At 43.4% G+C, this 6,222-nt stretch overlaps 1 pseudogene; it reads right to left on the bottom strand.

Moving 5' to 3' along the window:
* Positions 1-498: 498 nt before the first annotated feature.
* LOC105003149 overlaps positions 499-6,222 on the bottom strand; it is a 6,409-nt pseudogene continuing 685 nt past the window's right edge.

Genomic DNA, 6,222 nt, shown 5'->3' with positions numbered 1-6,222 from the left:
ATATGGCTTTTCTCCTGTGTGAACTCTCTGATGATAATGAAGGGTGGAACGAGAGGTAAAAGACTTCCCACATTCACTGCATTCATAAGGCCTTCCTCCTGTGTGAACTCTCTGATGAATAATGAGGTGAATTCTTTGGGTAAAGGATTTCCCACAGTCACTACATTCACGAGGCCTTTCTCCTGTATCAACTCTCCAATGTCAAATGAATATTGAGCTATTGGTAAAAGACTTCTCACAGTCACTGCACTTATAAGTTCATTCTCCATTGTGGACCCTCTGATAATAGCCAAGGGCATAGACAAAAGTAAAAGAGTTCTCACATTCACTGCACTCATAAGGCCTTTCTCCAGTGTGAACTCTCTGGTGTTTAAAGAGGTATGAAAATCTGGCTAAAGGGTCTCCCACAATCAGTACATTAATAATGCTTTTCTCCAGTGTGAACTCTCTGGTGTTATTCAGTTGGGAACTATCCCTAAAAGATTTCCCACATTCACTTCAGTCAAAAGTCCTTTCTACTCTGTGAACGCTCTGATGACAATGGAGGGCAGAGTTAGAGGTAAAACATTTGCTGCACTCATAAGGCCTTTCTCCTGTGTGAACTCTACAGTGTCAAAGGAGTATTGGTCCATTGGTAAAGGATTTCCCACAGTCACTGCACTCATAAGATTTTTCTCTTGTATGAACTCTTTGAAGATAACAGAGGGCAGAACCAGAGGTAAAAGATTTCCCACATTCACTACATTCAAAAGCCCTTTCTCCAGTGCGAACTCTCTGATGTTGAGATAGGAAAGATTTATGGCTAAAGGATTTCCCACATTCACTGCACTCATAAGGCCTTTCTCCTGTGTGAATTCTTCGGTGTATAGTGAGGTGATTTATTTGGGTAAAAGACTTCCCACAATCAGTACACTCATATGGCCTTTCTCCAGCGTAAATTCTCTGTTGATAATGCAAGCCAGAGCTAGAGGTAAAGACTTCCCACATCCCCGACATTTATGAGTCTTCTCTCCAGTGTGAACTCTCTGATAACAATGGAGGGCAAAGCTAGAAGTAAAAAAATTCCCACATTCACTGCACTCATAAGGCTTTTCTCCTGTATGAACCCTCCAGTATTCAATTACATCAGATTTTCATTTAAAGAAATTTCTACATTCAGGGCATTCATAACTCATTTTTCCAGTGTGAACTGTCTGTTGCTGAATAAATATGGAGCTATGGCCAGAAGATTGTGCACAATGATAGCACCATGGCAATTTTCTCCAGTGTTACTCCTCTGAGGATAAATGAGAGCAAATTCTTGGCTAAAGGATTTCCCACATTTGCTGCACTTGTACTGCCTTGCCCTAGTATGAATTTTTTGATGTTGAATGAGGGCTGAACTTCCTCTAAAAGATTTGCACAGTCACCACACTCATAAAGCCTGTCACCAGTGTAGACTTTCTGGTGCACAACAAATGAGGATCTATACTTGAATTTCCCCCCACATTTACTGCACACAAAACTCCCTTTCAGTGTAGGCACTCTGGTCCTGAACAAGTGTGTGTTTGGGGCTGAAGACTTTATTGCATTCTCCCCTGGTACAATGACTTTTTTTTGCTTTGTAAAGTTTCCATGCAGTAGGTAACTGTATTTGGCTTCTCCCCAGTGTGACTGACCTGTTGCTTCAGATACTCTGAGGTGACTCAGAAGTCATCCCCAACTTCCTTGCTTGTTAAAGGTTTCTCTGACACATGGAAATTGGAGCTATGCATAAATGAAGGCCTGTCCACACTGATTATGAATGGTTTCTCTTGCATGTGCTGCTCCTGGTGCTGTTGAGGGTCTGCACTGAAATAAAATACTTTTGCACATTCCCTACACTTCAGTTGTTTCTTGCTGTGTTGTGTACCCTGCTGCTCAGGCTTGAGAGACAATGTAAAGCCACAAACTTGACAGACCACAAACTTCACAGGGGGGAGTCTTCTGAGAAGATGAAGGCTTCTTGGAAGTCCTGGCCTGTGACACTGCCACAGAAACACTTTGTTCAAAGGAAGCCTCAATTTCTCCTCTCCACTGAAGAAACCCAGTGAGGATATAAGTTCTCCAGCATCACATCACGGTACAGGCATCTCTGAGCCACGTCAAGAATCTTCCATTCCTTCCAGGTGAAGGACAGGGCAGCGTTCTCAAAGGTCACACCACCCTAAGGTGGGTCCCTCAGCGCTGCTGCTGCCATCGGACTTTGGCCGGAGGAGGGCTGAAAGCTGCCTGGGGACTCGAGCACTGCAAGGCCTCTCCCGGGCCTAACACGGGTCACCCCGGGCGGTGTTACCGAGTCTCAGATCTGCCTCCGTGCAGCGGAAACAAACTCTCCTCTCAGACCTTCTTGATGTGGTCACCTCGATCCTGACACAATGGTCTGGAGCTGAAAAGGACCCAAAGGGCACGAAAAAATCACTGCCACAACGAGGACGCCAGGAGTCCCTTCTGTCATTAGTATTCTTAACAGCCCCTGAAGGAGCACTAAACATCAAGTTGGTGAAATGCAGTTCATTCTTCTTTTTGTTTGTTTGTTTTTTCTGAGTATAATTTCTTTACATTGTTGTATTAGTTTCTGCTGTACAATGAAGTGTATCAGCTATGAAAGTGAAAGTGTTATTTACTCAGTTGTGTCCAACTCTTTGCTACCCCATGGACTGTAGCCCATCAGGCTCCTCTGTCCATGGAATTATCCAGGCAAGAATACTAGAGTGGGTAGTCTTTCCCTTCTCCAGAGGATCTTCCCAACCCAGGGACTGATCCCAGGTCTCCTTCATTCATGCAGATTCTTTATTTTCTGAGCCACGAGGGAAGCCCAAATCAGCTGTAAGTATGTATACATACATACATACACCTCCCTCTCAGACCTCCCTCCCTCCGCCTCCATCTCAGCCCTCTAGGTCATCACAGAGCACTGAGCTGAACTCCCTGTGCTATACAGTAAGTTCCCACTAGCTATCTATTTTACACATAGTAGTGCATTTATGTCAATCCTAATCTCCCAGTTCATCACACCCTCCTGTTCTTGTGTCACATGTCTGTTCTGTAAGTCTGTGTCCTACCTATCCTACAAATATGTTCATCTGTATCATTTTTTCTAGATTCCACATATATAGTTCATTCTTAAGTAAAATATTGATGGAACAAAAAAAATGTCAACTGTTCCTCCTATTTTTCAATACTGTTTCAAACTTATGCTGCCTTTTACTTGTGTTTTTATTAACTATTCTCCACATCCCTAGATGGCACACAGAAACGTAAGTCTGACAAAGACAGATCCTTGCCCTTAGTATTATGAATGACCAGTTAAAATCCAATTATTTAAGTATCTTTACTAGCCTATTAGAGGGCTTTGCTGGTGGCTTGGACAGCAAAGAATCCACCTGCAAAGGAGTTCTAGGTTCGAACCCTGGGTTGTGAAGATCTCCTGGAGAAGGGAATGGCTACCTACTCCAGTATTCTTGCCTGGAGAATCCCATGGACAAAGGAGTCTGGCGAGCTACTGTACATGGGATTGTAAAGAGTCAGACACAACTGAGCAACTAACACTTCTCAGTTTCACTAGCCCATGAAGTCTTCCCTAATGAAACCTAGCTTGTAAGTATACATATAGGAAGCACTGGTTACAATCTACTGATATTAGTCATTTCTCCCAATAAGGGATGTGGGTACCTAGGTACACCCTCAGTTATGTATTATGAATGTTTTGTGAAAGTGGCTCTTCTCTAAACCCCTCTAGTCGCTCATCCTGTGACACTGTCTTTTCTCATGAACTTTCATCTTACTGGGCATTATTTGCTAATCGTCTATCAAGTCAAATATATTCCAGGAATGACACTGCAGCATAAATTGAGGTGTAAGTGGGCAATCTTATAACTACTGTCTTTGATTATGAGAGTCATTTCCTAGGCAGGTTGATAAGAAGGGTAGGGGACCCCAAGGAGAGAGGGGTCTGGAGTTCTCAAGGAGGAAGGAAGAACAAACTTTTTTTTTCCTTCTACATTCTTTAGGATTACATAACAATAATGTATCCTGCTTGAGGACAGTCTCTGGAAAAAATCTTCTGGCTAATCCTGTTATCTTAAAATGTAAATTATGGGAGTAGGTCTAGTGAGGTCTTTACAACCTCCAGACACTCTTTTGATTCACTGTAATAACTAATTAGAGAGTATATAACTCCATTGCTAACACTGGAAAGGGGGTACTCTTTCTGCCCCCTTCTGATGCCTATGTCAGAAGCTTTCTCTATCTCCTTTATACTTTAATAAAACTTTATTACATAAAAGCTCTGAGTGATTAAGCCTCGTCTCTGGCCCCGGATTGAATTCTTCTCCTCTGGAGGCCAAGAATCCTGGTGTCTTTTTGTGGTTCTGGAAAAACTTTTCATCCTGGGGGCTCATCCGGGATTCTTCAGGACAAGGTAAGGATGCTTGGAGCTCTAGTTCTTTGTTCTCCTAGCGAACATGTTTTCTGTTGTACTTTACTAACTCTACAGTGTGCTGAGCATGAATGAATGAAATGCCCTGCGTAAAGCAAGTGAGGAACCCTGTTCTGCGGTTCCGCGGTGACCTCATATGGCTTATGGCCGAAACCTGTCGGGGGTTTATACCGACTTGCCAATGCCAAAAGGCACCCAATGTCTCCTTTGGGGACCAACCAGAAATGGGCAAAGCACGTGGACCAAACTCTCCTTTCTCAGTCAAACTTTTCAGTCTCTTTGACCACTTTGTAATTCCTTGGAAATAAGAAGTACTAACCTAATCTATCAGATCATACACTTTCAAGGGACTTGTGATCTATGCTGTTACTGTGTACTATTACCTAGATCCCAAGCTTGGATTGGTAGTCAGGAGGCGCCTAGCCTCGCTAGGCATGGTAAGTTTGGAAGCTAGATGGAGCTCTAGCTCCAAGAGCATCTCTGAGGTTAAAGGTTACTCAGATTGGAACTACAAGGGATTTTTTTTTTCCTTTGGCAACGCTGGCTTTTAGTGGACCAGAGGAGACTCTTATACTGGTGTGGTGATGCTTGGAAGGAACATCTCAGTTTTATGTTCGTATTGGTCTTGTTGTGGTCAGGAATATACTCAGGGTTGTGCACAGGCACTCAGGTGATTAATGTTTCCCCCATCGGTTTAGCCTTGGAGGCATTCTGGAAAGTTACTCTGATTGCAACCCAGGTGGCATCAGAGGCAAGCAAGATTTTAATGGTGAGGAGCTGGACGTCAGTCAGGGATGCCATCAGGTCTACCCCTGGTGCATCTCCACCCCATCTTGGTGATAGAACCTGGAGGGACGAGTGGGTCACCTGCATTGGTAAGGGACAGACTAAGTCCAACCAGGAAAGAAAAGCTTTGGTGTAAAGTCTGTCTACACCCCCATCTAGAATAGGGAGGGACGCCTCTAGTAGAAAGAGGGTGCTGGTCCGTTTTTTTTCTCTCTTACAGATGGGAGCTAACAATTCCAGCCTCATTCCTTTGAACTGTATCCTGAAAAACGCATAGATTTGATCCCCAGGGCTTAAAGAAGACACACCTGGTCTTCCTATGTGATACTGCATGGTCATGGTATCCACTGGAGGATGGCGAACAGTGGCCAGTTGGAGGGTCTCTTAAGTATAATACTGTTATACAATTACACCGGTTCTGTAGAAAATAAGGAAAATGCATAGAAGTAGCATATGTGTTGCCCTTTTTCTCTCTGAGAAATATGCCAGACTTATGTCCTAAGGGTATAGATTTGGGTGTGACTCCTTCAGCTCCCTCCTGTCCTCCTACTTTGCTAGATGAGAAGGAGGACAGGAGACAAAGAGAAAAAGGAAAGCAGGTTTCTCCAATCTATCCCTGGGATCATATGCACAGAGCAGCCAGAAAGACTGATAAACAGCCATACAAGCTGTTGCCTTTTCATGAAGCACCCACCGGGAGAAATAATCAGTCTATGAGAGTTAATAAGCCTTTTTCTTATCAAGAAATACAAAAAATCAAGGAAGATCTGGGAGACTATTTAGAGGATCCAGAAAAATATATTAGAGCTTTTAAAGGTGTTACTCTGCTTTATGACCTTACTTGGAAGGATGTGATGTATATCTTGGGACAAATGCTGACTCAAAAAGTCGAGTTTTGGGGAAAGCGATTGCTTATGGAGATGAATGGTTTGGTAATTAATCAGTAGGGAAGAGGGAGGACGAGATAACTGGCCTCT

The sequence above is a fragment of the Bison bison genome, unplaced genomic scaffold (assembly GCF_000754665.1).
Source record: "Bison bison bison isolate TAMUID 2011002044 unplaced genomic scaffold, Bison_UMD1.0 scf7180017864462, whole genome shotgun sequence".
Taxonomy (NCBI): domain Eukaryota; kingdom Metazoa; phylum Chordata; class Mammalia; order Artiodactyla; family Bovidae; genus Bison; species Bison bison.
Note: the sequence above shows the minus strand (reverse complement) of the source record. Positions and strands in the feature narration are given on the sequence as shown.